General features: G+C 38.5%; 1 long non-coding RNA gene across 2 annotated transcripts in view; it reads right to left on the bottom strand.

The window, feature by feature from the left end:
• LOC139182201 (uncharacterized) overlaps positions 1-17454 on the bottom strand; it is a 629939-nt gene that overhangs the window by 175964 nt on the left and 436521 nt on the right. For both annotated transcript variants that reach the window (XR_011565811.1, XR_011565812.1), the window contains exon 6: positions 5558-5725. This is a non-coding gene — a long non-coding RNA (uncharacterized lncRNA). The remainder of the gene's footprint in view (positions 1-5557; positions 5726-17454) is intronic.

Below are 17454 nucleotides of genomic sequence, written 5' to 3'. Positions count from 1 at the left end.
ACCCCCACTCCCACTGTTTCTTCCTAATCTACAGCTCTTGGACACTGATATGAATGAGATCCAAGTTCAGAACGCATCATTACTTTCTACTTGTTTGTATCAAGCATAATATACTGAGAGTCAGGATGTCTTTTAATTACATGAAGATGAGAGTCTACTCTCAAGGGACTTTCACTTTAAAACACAAAAACAGCCCAGATGTAAAGAAATTGACCTCAAACACATGAAACATAATTTAAGTACTAAAACAAAATATACAGTTTCATCTATAAACATGTCTTTCGGTCTGTTTTGATGTAAAACTTCCATTGCTTTTCTGGACTGGCTTCAAAACAGTCCTTTTTTCTCCAAAAGCTCTGTTTAAGGAAAGATCTATGTTGGTCTGAGCTCTTACACTTCTCTGATTCAAACCTAAGCAGACTGGCATTGTGCGTATCATGCATATAAATTTATAAGCATACAATTTCTCGAAAATTGACCTCAAAAAAAGTGTGTGAATGGGCCTCAAACAATGGCTGGTAAATAATAATAATGGGCACTCAATACATCTGAAAGATGAATTCAACCATTTGGTCATAAATTATGATTTACATTTTTTTCTATGTAAGATTCTACAAGAGACAATGATTATTTTTTATTGCAGTAATATCTAAATTCTAGCTCCAGAAAAAAACTTGGAAAAGAGAGTCAGGGACACTTACATATGCATTCCAAGAGGAAAACAGAAACACAGGCAAATTCTATAAGAACAACCTATAACTGGTGAACCTGTTATTAAACACTTTCTTCCGAAATTCTATAGCATTAAGAGGTCTATTTTCATGGGGTTAAAAAAAAAAAAAAAAAAAAAACAGAAATCCCCTTTAAAAAAGTAAAACTCTCACAAGAAAAAAAATTAATTAATTAAGAAACATGGTCATTCATTCCATTTTTCTCTGGCAGCCATTTTGTTTCCTACTCAGCATATAAAGTCAGTAACTCTAAAACAATAAAGATGGCATGGGGAAACTCCTTACTAATGAAACACTTGAAATGAGCTCCCTAAATACTTTAACTAGCATTTAATTTATTTTTAATCAGGTGCTTATCATTTGTTAAATAAATTCCAAAGGCCCCAAGATTCCACAGCCCTTAGATAGGCTAATCTCCCATTGGGAAGCAACACATATTAAATAGTTGCTAAACCTTGGTAAATACACTTTTAATAATTAATTCTAGAAGTATTTAACTTGCAGTAATATACCGGATATTTTCAGCAATATTGTAATCCATGGGATATTGCCGAGGGATTTCTCAGATTAACACAATTGGGTCCCCGAGTCCCATCTGTATCCCTCATTCTGAATTAACAGCAGGTGATTCAACACATGGCTCCCAGCCTCTCTGTGTCTGAGTGACCAATGATTTTATTACCCTATCAGTGAGATCAAATCAGTGAAATGCATCAGCTAAGGAAATGCTTACTAAGGGATGAGACAGACAGTGGCTTGCAAGTCAACCTGGGTTTTCGAAAATGATAACTACTGAAAAGAAAAATTACTTTTCCTGTTGGGATGTGTAAATATTATGTAGATAATCTAACTCAATCTCTATGATGGATGGTGCTCAATTTTAAACACATTTCAATAATGCTTTAATAGGATGGAAGATACCCAAGATGTTGAAGGATCAAGGTGAGAATAAATTTTCTTGCACAGATGGTTTGGTCTTGTTTTTTTAAAATCCCTGGGATTCTTACACTTCTCACTCCATAAAAACAAGGCTCTGCTTTCTTTCCTTCTTTAAAAAAGACATGAGTAGCCAGTTTCACATATACTCTATATGGCCGGTCCAGTTCTACTGAGCCTTCTCTAACATGATTTTTGTTTCCCCTACCCCTTATTGGTCGTAAATTGCAACTCACAGTTTAGTTCAGTCGCTCAGTCGTGTCCAACTCTTTGTGACCCCGTGGACTGCAGCATGACAGGATTCCCTGTCCATCACCAACTCCTGGAGCCTTCTCAAACTCATGTCTATTGAGTGAGTCAGTGAAGCCATCCAAACATCTCATCCTCTGTCATCCCCTTCTCCTCCTGCCTTCAATCTTTCCCAGCATCAGGGTCTTTTCCAATGAGTCAGCTCTTCGTATCAGGTGGCCAAAGTATTGGAGCTTCAGCTTCAGCATCAGTCCTTCCAATGAACACCAGGACTGATCTCCTTTAGGATGGACTGGTTGGATCTCCTTGCAATCCAAGGGACTCTGAAGAGTTTTCTCCAACACCACAGTTCAAAAGCATCAATTCTTCGGCACTCAGCTTTCTTAATAGTCCAACTCTCATATCCATACCTGACTACTGGAAAATGATAGCCTTGACTAGACAGACCTTTGTTGGCAAAGTAATGTCTCTGCTTTTTAACACACTGTCTAGGTTTATCATAGCTTTTCTTCCAAGGAGGAAGAGTCTTATAATTTCATGGCTGCAGTCACCATCTGCAGTGATTTTGAAGCCCCCCCAAAATAAAGTCTTTCACTCTTTCCATTGTTTCCCCATCTATTTGCCATGAAGTGATGAGATGAGATGCCATGATCTTAGTTTCCTGGATGTTGAGTTTTAAGTCAACTTTTTCAGTCTCCTCTTTCACTTTCATCAAGAGGCTCTTTAGTTCTTTGCTCTCTGCCATAAGGGTGGTGTCATCTGCATATCTGAGTTTATTGATATTTCTTCCAACAATCTTGATTCCAGCTTGTGCTTCATCCAACCCAGCATTTCTCATGATGTACTTTGCATATAAGTTAAATAAGCAGGGTGACAATATACAGCCTTAACATACTCCTTTCCCAATTTGGAACCCGTCTGTTGTTCCATGTCCAGTTCTAACTGTTGCTTCCTGATCTGCACACAGATCTCTCAGGAGGCAGGTAAGATGGTCTCGTATTCCCATCTCTTTCAGAATTTTCCACAGTTTGTTGTGATCCACACAGTCAAAGGCTTTGGCATAGTCAATAAAGCAGAAGTAGATATTTTTCTGGAACTCTCTTGCTTTTTTGATGATCCAGTAGATGTTGGCAATTTCATCTCTGGTTCCTCTGCCTTTTCTAAAACCAGCTTGAACATCTGAACGTTCACAGTTCACGTACTGTTGAAGCATGGTTTGGAGAATTTTAAGCATTACTTTGCTATCGTGTGACATGTGTGCAATTATGCAGTAGGTTGAGCATTATTTAGCATTGCCTTTCTTTGGGATTGGAACGAAAACTGACCTTTTCCAGTCCTGTGGCCACTGCTGAGTCTTCCAAATTTGCTGGCATATTGAGTGCAGCACTTTCACAGCACCATCTTTCAGGATTTGAAATAGCTCAACTGGAATTCCATCACCTCCACTAGCTTAGTTTATAGTGATGCTTCCTAAGGCCCACTTGACTTCACATTCCAGGATGTCTGGCTCTAGGCTAGTGATCACACCGTCATGATTATCTGGGTCGTGAAGATCTTTTTTGTACAGTTCTTCTATGTATTCTTGACACCTCTTCTTAATATCTTCTGCTTCTGTTAGGTCCATACCATTTCTGTCCTTTATTGAGCCCATCTTTGCATGAAATGTTCCCTTGGTATCGCTAATTTTCTTGAAGAGATCTCTATTCTTTCCCATTCTGTTGTTTTCCTCTATTTCTTTGCATTGATTGCTGAGGAAGGCTTTCTTATCTCTCCTTGCTATTCTTTGGAACTCTGCATTCAAATGGGTCTATCTTTCCTTTTCTCCTTTGCCTTTAGCTTCTCTTCTCAGCTATTTGTAAGGCCTCCTCAGACAACCATTTTGCCTTTTTGCATCTCTTTTTTTGGTGGGTGGTCTTAATCACTTCCTCCTGTACAATGTCACAAGCTGTATGTTAAAACTGAAGTCAGGCAGTGACCCTTGTCTGGAACGGAAACAGGCCACTTGCCCAACCGGACTGACAGAGACCACAGGCTGACCAGCAGATGGTGCTGCTGAGCAGGCAGCCGCAGGGGCTGTGAACTCCTCGGCGCTCCAGGACTGCCTAACGGACTCTCTCCAGAGAATGTCTTCTATTAATAATACAGCTAGTCAGTTATCCCACTGAGGAAGGGCTTCTCCTTTCCTCATCTCCTTCTTCTCCACTTCTTTTTTCAGTTTCATAAATGTGTTCTTTCTAGTCTCAAAAAAAAAAAAAAAAACAACCAGCCATGGCCTGTCCCCAGCACCGTTCCTGCAGGGCATGGTGGAATACCTGTGTAAACAGGCACGTGCCCAGCGGCCTTTTCACTCAAAAAGAAGTCTCCTGCTTCCCGCACTGGCTAACGGAAGCTCGCGCCAACGGCGATGTTTTAGTAGTGATAAAAATCAAACATTTTCTGGAGCCATTATAGTCTAAAATGTTAATGCAGTTTACTTTTTAAAAGGTGATCGATAGATGGGGGAAAGTGCCCATAAATTACTAAAGGCAAAAAACGGTCGCGGTGGATTTTGCAATATTTGTCCGTCACTGTGTTTTACTGGGGGCGTGGCTGGAGGGGAGAAGATTTTTAATTTGCTGAAATCTTGAGCTTTGCTTTGTTTTGTTTTTAAATACCTGTCTTTGTCTTTCTCTTTTCAAGAGGGCTATTTTTAACATGAGTCATTCAGGAAATGTAATTCTAACGCAGTATAGCTGTAGGTTTCAATTAAGGTTCTACCTTTCTGACAGCCTTTACATTACATGTTTTATGAAATCATTAACTATTGTCATGTTTCTATTATGATACTATTAGGAAATAAAGAGACTTATGTAAATGGAGATGTAAAAGAAATGTATGACAGTTACTCGGAGCAACATCTGTGCACTATCATACATGCTCACACTAATTTTCTAAAGATTGTTCCATTCATTATAGAGCATTGTTAGTTGCAGTGGCACAACCCTTATTTCCATGCATTTAGGGAATGAGGCAGAGAGTGGGTAAATGAGAGCCTAATCAATACCACTTTTCATTTTGCATCTAATGTGCTGCCTTTCCCTTTCCTTTCCTCATGCACAAATCCAAAAAAGATCCTGACGTTACAGTCATAAAATGTAATTCTTCTGCAGAAACACAGACAATAATGCTTTCTGTATTCAGGCGTATTGCATATTCTAATGGCATTTGGCTAAATTGAGTATGGATTTAACATCAAAGGCTTCATGAATTTTTCAAATGAGATATTAAAGTCAATATTTCAAGTGAAAGATATTTCAATTTAGTTGCATACACAACAATAAAAAACTTCTACAAGGTGGAGGTACTAGTGGCTGTAGCAGTATTAGTTCATTCAAGAAATTATTAGTTTATAAGAAAATCAAACACAAGGTTGTGATATGGCAACGACTCTGAATAAATTAGACTAACCGATATGTACTAGTGTACTTTATCTCTTGCAGGCTAAGCAGTATGCTTGCCACAGGCATGTTCAGGGCTCCTGGCTGATTTTTTCTAAACTCTGTTGATTAGCGTGAAGATTTGCATTGCCATTTCATAAATCTCCTTATTTTCATTTGTACGCGTGAGAGACTTAGAATATGTGAAAAAGAGCAGTTTTTCACCTCGTATTTAAAGTGGATCTTACTTCAAGGTGTCAATCCCTGAAGTGGTTCTCCACGGAGATTCTGAATATCGCCTTCCGGGCAGGCTGGAGGATGCTCAGATGTAGCGTGGATGTGTAGGGCCGTGGCTTGCTGACAGGCGTCCACACCATGGCAGGTGGCTGATACCTTTAAACAACACATGAGTCCTTGTATTTCTATAGCATCTTTCCAAGGAAGAAGTCATAGCTCATCCACACATGTTATCTCATTCACTTAACCAAATCTCCAATGAAGAAGGGAATAGCATAGAATATCGCCGTTCCCATTTCACAGATGGGCAAATATAAGGCACAGAATATGAAAATGACTTGCTTTCCTGCTGACCTGTGGCTTTGGGGGAATGCTTTAATAGAGAAGTCAGCACTAAAACCAGGACTGGGACTACATCTCCTGATTTCCAGACCAAAGTTTTAAATATTGAACCCACATCCATCGTCTTCAGCTATGATGCCAGCTTAAATGTGCATTGTCTACCTGGCTTTGCTATAGGCACACAGAAAGGCCTTAGTTTGCATTTTCTGCATAGCAGTCCCCATCTTCCTTCTTCATTTTGACTACCGCAAACTTACAGTGCCTTTTATTCAGTATTTTCAAGCTCCTCATCAGTTTAATTATGGATTAACTCTCAACCTCAGATAAACACTCTGTATTCACAGATACTTTAGGTAATAAAGACTAAAGCAACTCACACACCCAGCATCCTAGAAGAAATGACCATTCCTGGGTGATGAGAAGCAGCCCCAACCAGCTGACCTGTATGCAAAATGCCTTTCTGGAGTTCACAGCTAAGCAAGACACTGAGCAATGCCTATGCACTCAGCTCTGCTTCATGCCTGTTAACCCGTCCTCTACCAGTACATTATTTAAACCAGCTTCATTGTCAGAATCCCTCATTTTACGGAGGTTTCTCAGAAGAGATGGCATTTTAAAGACCCAACAACCCTGAAAAGCATGAAGATTTCATTCTGTAATTTGAAGAATGACTGCCCATCTTTAGAAGAGGAAAAATCCTAACTCCATAAATACTCTGTAATGAGGAAAATAGGAAGATACACACCCACCACAAGTGCTTTTTTTTTTAACAAGAGAAAAATACTAGAACCATCTCTTCTTGCTATTTCAGAGGACATGGAGACCCCTAGGAGACTGTTTTCCATTGGCCTAACACACACTGTGCCCACAAAATACTCACTTCACCTGTTTAGTAAAGACTCACATGACAGGACTGATTTTGCAATTGGATTGCACACAGCTATTTTTCAATGTATCTATACCCACCCTGATAACAACAACAAAAAGCCTCCAGAACTGAAGATTGTTTCTTTGCTTCATTACATCTAAATGATCAGACTCATTTCAGTCTCAATTCTCAAGCTTCCCTCCCTCCCTTTATTCTTCTTTTAAGGGACCCTATTATAGGGAGGAAAAACAAACGAGAACAAAGCTACAATTCAGTGCTCCTTGTAAGGCTTTCAGTTATAACAGTGCTCCTGGGCATGACTATTACATATTGGCTTCTTTGGAAAACTGTTGATCTTTTGATGTTTATCATTTCTTTATTTAAACTGTAAAAGGGAACTTTGTGGAGAACTAGACTTGTCTCTAACCAAGGTCTGTATTAAAACTTAGCTCAGGCAATGAATGAAAGTGGAGGCTGTGGACTCAAACTATTCCCTCATCAGCCCCTGCCCATATCGTAAAACCAGTGAGCTATTTGGCACAGAAGGAAAGAGATGGGAAAACTCAAGAACCGAAAGCCAGGCCGACCACGTACCTAAGAGCCACGAATATAAACACAGAAGGAAGTGTTAGCTTAGCTCTAGAAGGTGGCAAGGGGAACATCAGAGGTTTATGTGATATTCAGTGTTCATATTCCTAAAAGAAAGTGCACATTTAAAAATTTTCACTGCACATCTGTGCATTGCTACATTTTTAAGGGCCTGCTAGGACTGGAATTACAGGAGATTTGAAGCCCACAACTGAGTAGCTCTGGCAAAGCTGCATGGGGGAGGAAGGCTACTGAAAATCATAGGGGGAAAGGCAGAGCCTGTGCCAAAGAGGAACATTAAAACGGGTTCTAGCCGAGGAAACTGTCAGCTTTATATATGGGAACTTGAAATGGAAAAATTGGTAGTGCCACTGAACCTGAACAGCAGCTGTGAAATCAGAATTTACTCCCTAATCTGAATTAACTAATCAAAACCAGGTCACTCCTCCACCTTCCCTCCACTACCCACCGCATCGCCCCTGGGTTATTTTTCATGACCAATCGCCTTTTGCAGCAAAATAAATAAAGAGCAACAAAACCAGAAATACTAAAGGTCAAAGTTTCCCTGCAAGACCCAATGCACTTGAGATTTATCAATGGAGGAAAAAACACAAATTTTCTACCTTTCATCTTTGCATCTTTGTGATACATACACTTAATGAAAAAGAGCAAGGTGACGTGTGTGTCCCCAATGTACACAAATACAAACCAAGAAGGGTTTTTAAATGATGATTTCTGAGATCTAAGCTCGAAAACTAAAAGGGAAAGACTGCATGGAGCCAACGGATCACTGTGCTAGTGATTTTTAAAAATTCAGTTTTGCAGCTAATTTCATACACAAGCACTTTTTGATCAAGCATAAGCATTAAATAAAATGGTACTGGTAAATTATCCAAAGAAATACAGTAAACGGTGTACACTAGCCAAAGCACGATTTGAAGCTCTTATTAACTGGTGATTATCTTCACTGATTCACATTACCATTCCGTTGCAGATGTTACTGACATTAAGATGTATGATACAGAGGCTGGAGAAAAAGCCCATTTAAGACAGGTGAATACTTAATAGTAATTCAACATACGCAGCACAAAATGTCTTTCACAGGAGTTCAAGGATTTTTTTTTCTTTTTCTCCTTGAAATTTTATGTGAATGTTTATAAATAAAATGAGAAATGAAACTCCATTTGGTAGCCATTTGACTTGCTCAAGTTTAATGGCCATTTAAAACTTTGCAATTTATCATTGTAGGCTTCTTTTTCATCTGGCTTTATTTTTATTTATTTATTTTAAAATCTTCCTCACTTCTGAATTCTCATGAAAGACCCATATTTTAAGTATGCTGGTAAAATTTATCTGCCTTAGAGCAGTTGTTTATCTTTTGGCTTTGGTAATTTCACATCTGATGTTCTTATAGTTAACTGACTGTCCACTGGACGCAGAACCTGTAAAACCTGTCTCCTTGCTGTTCACCTGCTCAGTATATAGAAGGACCCATTGCCTTTGCCCCACTTATACCCCTACCCCATACTATGTAGCACAGAGTAGATAGAGAAATAGATCTACTCCATGCATTTCTTGGCACAACAGAACAGTCAGTGGATTACTAGGGATGCCTTTGTCAAGTTTTCTCTTTTCTCTTTTAGGAAAGAGAACCTAGATATTTCAGTAAGAAGGAAGCCAGTCAACACATTCAAAAAACTAAGATCATGGCATCCTGTCCTATCACTTCATAGATGAAGAAATAGGGAAAAAATGGAAAAAGTGACAGACTTTATTTTTCTTGGGCTCCAAAATCACTGCAGATGGTGACTGCAGTCATGAAATTAAAAGACACTTGCTCCTTGGAAGAAAAGCTATGACAAACCTAGATAGACTATTAAAAAGTAGAGACATCACTTTGCCAACAAAGGTCCCTATAGTCAAAGCTATGATTTCTCCAGTAGTCATGTACAGATGTGAGAGTTGGAACATAAAGCAGGCTGAGCACTGAAGAACTGACCCTTGTGAACTGTGGTGCTGGAGAGTCCCTTGGGCTGCAAGGAAAGGAATCCTAAAGGAAATCCTAAAGGAAATCAATCCTGAATGTTCACTGGAAAGACTGATGCTGAAGCTGAAGTTCCAATACTGTGGCTATCTGATGCGAAGATCTGACTCATTGCAAAAGACCTGGATGCTGGGAAAGTCTGAAGGCAGGAGGAGAAGGGGATGAGATGGTTGGATGGCATCACTGAGTCAATGGACATGAGTTTGAGCAAAACTCTGGGAGATAGTGAAGTACCAGGAAACCTGAGTGCTGCAGGCTTGTACTGTAGTCCGTGGGGTCGCAAAGAGTCAGACACGACTGAGAGGCTGAACAACAACAACACAATTGAAAAATCTCTAGTATGATTCAGGCCATCTAATCAATCTCCCTCTGTATGAGTGTCTTTATACAAATGCTAATTGATTACTGATTTTATGCACAGGTTGAAAGTGAAAATGAAGTTGCTCAGTTGTGTCTGACTCTTTGCAATCCCATGGACTGTAGCCTATCAGGGTCCTCCATCCATGGGATTTTCCTGGCTGGAGTGGATTGCCATTTCCTTCTCCAGGTGATCTTCCCAACCCAGGAATCGAACCCAGCTCTCCCGCATTGCAAACAGACGCTTTACCGTCTGAGCCACCAGGGAAGTCTGGTTGCTGCTGCTGATTCTCCAGGCAAGAAAACTGGAGTGGGTTGCCATTTCCTTCTCCGATGCATGAAAGGGAAAAGTGAAAGTGAAGTCGCTCAGTCGTGTCCGAATCTTAGCGACCCCATGGACTGCAGCCTACCAGGCTCCTCCTTCCATGGGATTTTCCAGGCAAGAGTACTGGAGTGGGGTGCCATTGCCTTCTCCGGGAAGTCTGGTTATATTCACACAAACCCTAAGTAGTTATACAACTGCAAGAGTAACAAAGTTTTTTTCAGCATATCTATCCTCCTTTCCGGATAGTTCTGATGTTAAATGTTAGACTGTCTCTGATAACCTATGTCATACTGCAGCTGGTCAGTCTCTTCCCAATCCAACCTAAATGATTTTCCCCAAATGATTTTCTCCATACTCTTTATTCTCTTTGAAAAATCTTTTCAGTCTTGTACTTCACAAACTCTCCTAATCTTCCTCTCTGCAGGCTTGGTTGAAAATAGAACATTAAAATCCAATAATGGCAAACTATATGCCATAATTCAGCTGATAATTCTTTTTCAGCCATTTCCTCTACCTGAAGAAGTGAGTAATGGGAGACCCAACACATGCAACAGGGCCAGTGGGAAGTATATTTTGTCTGAGGAGGTTTTTTCCTAATTACACAACATAAGCATCTACTTATTCTGCATAAGCATAACTCTGATCCTATAAACATACACATATGTGTATTCATAGTTTCCCTTCCCATATTTGGAAATATATGTGTGTTGCCAGTTATTGTTGTATATAAACAGAAATTCTACTGTCTTTAGGGGAATCTATATTGTAAAATGTCTTGCACATTCAAACATGGAGTTTCCAGTATTTTTCTTTATTTTATCAGACAAAATAGAGAGCAGAGATGACTTCTCTTCAGGTCAGTGGAAATGTGTCTCAGGAATTCTGAGTTGCCTTGAGTCAGTGATTTTCATACTGTACTCAGGGAAGTCATTAGCTTCCACTGAGGTTTCTAAGGAGAGAAGACTTGGGGAAGACAAGATGTGGAGGCTGAGTTTGAAGGAGATCCTGTCCTTCAAACTCCTTTCTTAGCCAAAGCAATTCTACTTTTATTGACTTCTCATAAAAGAGGTGTGAGAAAGATTTTGCCTATGGACAGGTCTCCTCTACCCAAAGACAGAGTGTTAGACTTATTCTCGGAGAATGGTACTGAGGAGAGGAAGACTGACTCCAGAGGCCCAAAGAGAAAAGAAACTATTGAACCATCTTTCTTCTGTCATTGTAATCTGCAGCAAACTTCCATATACTGGACAATGATCCCGCCAGATTCTTTTCAAATACTAGGCCCAACTCAACTCTGTGTCTTCCTAGACCTCATAGAAGTTCACCTAGACTCTGTACTCAAAGGCTTTCAGCAGACTTCATCCTTGAACTCCTTCTCAGAAACAGAAATGAATATATAAATAATATGTTTATTTTACTTGCAAAAGGACAAAGACTTGTGGGTAACATCTAATTTGTTTTTAATGTCGATACACAAGATATAATCTAAAACATCTTTGCAAAACTATCACTAAAAGATGGCCCTTATCCCAAGCTATTAAATGTTTTGCTGTCAAGTTCTACTTTTTTCTTAAGTGTCTGCACCATCAGGGTTAGATATGCATTTTACATTTGTGGGAAGAGAAAACCATGATATACTAAATAGGTTTCTTTCCTCCTAGACAACCTGTTAAGATAGATGGTAGCATAACCATAGCTGGGATCAAAGGAACACAAGACACCAAACTTAGGGTAAATATTTTCTAAAAGCAAGTGTTCTCTCATACTGTATGGCCCATCATCATGGCAGAGTACCATTTGCCTTTCTCACTGGAGAGTTGTTCAACTAATTACCTCAAATTCTGAAAATGAGGGTAAAAGAAACAATAAAAACAAAATACTAGTAATGAGGATTAAACAATAATAATGTGCTCTAACTTTGTCAAAATCTGAGAAATTTCCATTTTGCAAAAGATTTCACACTTTCTACATCTCTGTAGAACAGATGGTATGTTCCAGTGCAAGTTAATTAGAGTTCATTGATTCAGCCTTGTTTCAGAGCCCAGTGGCAGGAAAAGGTGAGCACACAAGTGTGGCGCTATCGAGCACCAGGGAGTCCTTCATTTAAACTGATATGCAATCTATTAAGTCCCACATTTGAAATTGCATCAAAAGTACAGAAAGAAAACACTTGCAATGGGTTACCACTCTGTGCATGTTCAACAAAATGCTTCCTTTGGTTCTACATTTGAGAAGGCCTGTTGTCCTTTTTCTTAACAAAGGAAGGCAAAGGTCTAGTGGAACATTAAGGACACACAGTGCTTCCCTTGTGAGGGCAATTACATAGTACAGGAGGAGCTCTTTGTCATCACGTTGCTGTATCACCACCAAAGAATGCTCTTACAGAATAGTGTGGTGCTTAAAATACAGTAATTACTGTTACAGTGTGTGCACAGCAATGTAAGAACCATATCTAGAGCTATACGTGGTACCAAGAGTCGAGAAACAGCTGTAATTTTGGCTTTAAATATGTTTATGAGCATTTTGAATGGTTTAAGCTTGCTGTGCGGCATATGATTTTAATTTTCTTTATGGATATAGGGGGGCTATGAAATGCTGACTTTTGATATAATAATCTTTCAGGTTTCAGAGAAACTATAGGAGGCCAGTCAGTCCTCATGCCTGCCCTCTTAAATCTCAACTTATAAATTTCTCAGTTAGATGTAAGCTAAAAAAATTATACTGCACATTATATAGTAAGTCTTATATCTCTGATTTGAATAAATCCTTTCAGTTGACTACTTAGGCTAGGGAAATCAAAGAAAACCTGTAAAATGGAGGCACATATCTTATTTACCAAATCCTGACTCCTTCCTTTGAAACATAAGAAATAGAGCATTCCAAAGGAAAATTCAATTTCCTTATTTACCATACACAAAACTCAAGGAATAGTCATTTTCATATTGAAACTCATATTTAAACACACTTCAAAGCAAGTGCTAAATTGGTCACTTCTTTGGAACTGCTAAAGCAGATTTGCTTACAATTAAAAAAAGAAAAACATTTGAATTGCCTCTAGTTATTGTAAGTTAATTGTGCCTACTTTGGTTTGTTTCATTTAAAAGAACACATCCCAGACCAGTTAGTAGTTGAAACATTAGTGATGGAGAAGAAATGGATCCAACAAAAAAAGATGAACTCAGTGAAAAAGGAATGATGTTATTTGCCTCAAACGATGTCTATTGTGAGAGACTCACAAATACTTATTTGACTAAAACTAGAGAAAAGTAATAAAGGTAATACTTGATAGGCAAGTATTACCAGATATGGTGTGGGCTCAGGCAGGTAATTTCATCTGCTCTTTAAAAATATTTTACTGCATTATAATTTTTTCAGCAACATGTCTTATTTCTGTCATCAAGGTACAAAGTTACTTCTCAAATTAAAAAAAATAAATTTGTCAATCAAATATCCCTACCAACTTTTGTTCACATCAAGAAAGTATAATAAATGACACACTAAAAGCCTAGGGATATGTTGACGATTAAATCCCAAGTGGCTGATAGCCAATATGTCATGATTTTAAAAAGAAAAAAATAGTTGTGCTATATAACCCATTACATGACAGGAGTAGCTAGGTTCTATACTTCCTGGATGGCAATATGGTTAGGTTACAAGGCTAGATTAACCAAACTGAATTTTATTTTCTCCTGGAACATAACTGGATTCCATTTTCAAACCTTCCTTCCAACAAGTTGGAGTCATAGGATTGAGTTCTGGCCAATAAAATATGCCAATAAAATATGGCAAATCTAGTCTTTTTCATTCTTTCTCATTTTCCATACACTGAGGGAAATGACAGAGCCACATGACAGCGTGTCACCTGTCCTGAATGACTGCATGAGCCAAGACATAAGTCCTGAATGAGCCACCTGTATTGAACGACTGCAAACAGCCAAGATATGAGTAAGAAATCTGCTTTTATTATGTAAAATCCCTGAGATTTTGACTAATGCAAACAGGGACATTGTTGTGTCTCCCACATATCAGAAATTTCAGTCTTTTCAAAGAACCCTCAGAGAAGTAGTGAGTACATTTGTTCGAAAGTCTGCATTTAGAACTTACTCCAGGCACCATGGCCACAACTAAGCGACTTTCACTTCACTTCCAGGCACCACACGGAGTTGAAAGACGTAGGCTCTTCTCTCAGTCACGTCCAACTCATTGCAACCCCTGGACTATATAGTCCATGGAATTCTCCAGGCCAGAATACTGGAGTGGGTAGCCATTCCCTTCTCAAGGGTATCTTCCCAACCCAGGATCGAACCCAGGTCTCCCGCATTGCAGGCAGAGTCTTTATCATCTGAGCCACCAGGAAAGCCCAGGAATACTGAAGTGGGTAGCCTATCATTTCTCCAGCGGATCTTCCTGACCCAGGAATCGAACCGGGGTCTCCTTCATCACAGGAAGATTCTTTACCAGCTGAGCTACCAGGGAAACCCGGGGGTTGGGGGATGTTTGTGGGATTACAAAAAATCGTGCCTGATACATTGTACAGGGTGCTAAGTGTGAACGTACAAAAGGTTTCTAACACAGTCTGGAAGGTTATTGAAGACTCCACATTGGTGGTTATAATTCAAATGAAAGGGTTAGCGGGGTGGACCACAAAAAAAAAATGGGGCTGTGAACTTCTACTTAGGCCCTTAGTAGAAGGGCCTAAGCATGTACTTGACTCTGTGCCAGGCTCAGGGTCTAATCATTCAAGGAATTCAGAATCTAGTGGAATTACAACACATCAGAGACATGCCATAGGTTCCATCAGATCAGCTTCATCACAGAAATATGTATTTTGCTATATACAAACATATAAATTCTCTCCAGAAAAAAAAAGTACATTCACCAAAAAAAAAAAAAAAATCCAAATGAAGGTCATACAGATTTTCCTGAATGTGGTAAGTCTGACCAATTCCTTGAAAGGGATGAAGATGAGGCAGCTTTGTTAGTCTTCAGTTCTAGAAGAAACATCTTTAAGTCCTACCTATATGACACTCAATCTTTTTATGCTTTTAAGAATATTACTAGAATTATTTCTATGCTTTTAAAATTCAGACTAATATTTGTGTATGATTATATATAGATATTGGGCTTCCCAGGTGGCTCAGTGGGTAAAATAACTGCCTGCATTGCTGGAGACGCAGGAGATATAGGTTCAGTTCCTAGTTCAGGAAGATCCCCTGGAAGAGGAAATGGCAACTGACTCCAATATTCTTGTCTGGGAAATCTCATGGACAGAAGAGCCTGACTGGCTTATGGCTTGATGGCAGAAAGCAAAACTTGCTAGTATGTTCTATAAAGATGGCTTAAAACAAAAGATAACATAGGGACTTCCCTGGCAGTCCAGTAGTTAAGATTCCATGCTTCCACTGCAGGGAGTGAGGGCTCTATCCTTGGTCAGGGAACTAAGATCCCACATACTGCACTGTGCAGCCAAAAATTCAAAACAAATCCAAACAAAGATAACAATGTAGCATAGTTTAGCATCACAAGCAAAAATATATTGCTAACCAGCATGATCAGCAATATATTTTTTAACCAAGCCAGTCATTGGTTAAATGAATGCAGCTATGAGATTCCCAGCATCACTATAGAATGTAAACCAGAAATAGCATTAGATGACAGCAATCTGGAAAGAGGTAGAGGTGGCAGTCACACACACACACGCACACACATACACGAATACAAATGCAGGCAAGAATGCAGATAGAAGGAAAAAGAAAGGCTTAAAACCCAACAACAAAAATGATAAAATCTCTCTCTCCAAATGAGTCATTAAACCAAAAAATTACAAAACTCATTAGGAAACAGTGGGAAGAAAGATAGCTAACAAAATATTCAGAATAGTAACATTCTAAAGAAATAATTGTATAGAGCATGTATTTTGAGGATGCCCAGTGAGATAAATGAAGAAAGAAATTTGCTTAAAAATAAATGTTATTTTTAAAAAAGATATAAAATAAAAATGGATATGTAAAAGAATCAATTAGAAGTCTTGGAAGGAAAAAAAATTTTACAGAAAAAAAAATTAATAGTATGGTAAAGTCTGGACTGAAAAATAGTTGAAGAAACAATCGGGAAATTGGAACACTGAACTGAAAAATTTTACCCAGAGTGAAGCATATAGAGAAAAAACGGTTTTTTTTATTATGAAATATTAGATACAAGACATAAACAATAGATGACAAGATCTAATTTATGTCTACTAAATGCTGCATAAACTGGAAATAAAATGGAAATATTATGAAAAGGTATTACTTGAAAAATTAATAACTATGGATTCTGTAAAAACTAAACAAGACACGAATACTTATATTTGAGTATTCTTCTGGGTATTGAGCAAGATAAATAAATGTAAACCTAGCCAAATAACATCTCATCAAACCTGTAGGGCATTGAACATTGAAGATATTAAAGAAAAATGAAACTAGTAGGGAAAAAAACTGAGATTGCCATGATAATTATACTGAGGTTAAACTTGTCAGTAGTAAATAAATGTCAGAAAAGAAAGAACAAATATTTTAAAAGTTCTCAGGGAAAATTTCTGTCAATTTATCAGTTTTTACTCACTTAAGCTATTGTTCAGGAAGAAAAGAAAAATGGAAGTACTTTCAGATATGCAAAAACAAAAGGAACTTACTACTCACATTCTTTACCTAAAAGATCTTTAAAGAATATATTTAATACATCAGAAAATTGCCAAATTAACACAGAAGTTGCAGAAATCAAAGAACAATGGTGAGACCAGAAACTGATAAAATATGTGAATAAATGTAATCAATGATCGTCTGTTCACACATTTTTTTTTAAGCAAGTTAAAAACTGCCATAAACACACACATAATAACTATTGTTGTGTGTTGGGAAGAGGGAGACAAGGTACTCAGTAGCTGCTAAAAACTTGATCAATCCAAAGTTAATTTTAAAAAAAGGAAAACACAAACAGAAATCCAAAATAGGATTATAGAAATAGGCCCAAATATAACAGCATTCTCAATAAATAAAAATGGAAAAGAGAGAATACCAGAACAGCCTGAAAAAACAATAGCACTGTATAGCTTATTCAGCTCAGTTCAGTTCAGTCACTCAGTCGTGTCCGACTCTTTGTGACCCCATGAATCGCAGCACGCCAGGCCTCCCTGTCCATCACCAACTCCTGGAGTTCACTCAGACTGATGTCCATCGAGTCAGTGATGCCATTCAGCCATCTCATCCTCTGTCGTCCCCTTCTCCTCCTGCCCCCAATCCCTCCCAGCATCAGAGTCTTTTCCAATGAGTCAACTCTTTGCATGAGGTGGCCAAAGTACTGGAGTTTCAGCTTTAGCATCA

Source organism: Bos indicus, chromosome 3 (assembly GCF_029378745.1).
Source record: "Bos indicus isolate NIAB-ARS_2022 breed Sahiwal x Tharparkar chromosome 3, NIAB-ARS_B.indTharparkar_mat_pri_1.0, whole genome shotgun sequence".
NCBI lineage: Eukaryota > Metazoa > Chordata > Mammalia > Artiodactyla > Bovidae > Bos > Bos indicus.
Note: the sequence above shows the minus strand (reverse complement) of the source record. Positions and strands in the feature narration are given on the sequence as shown.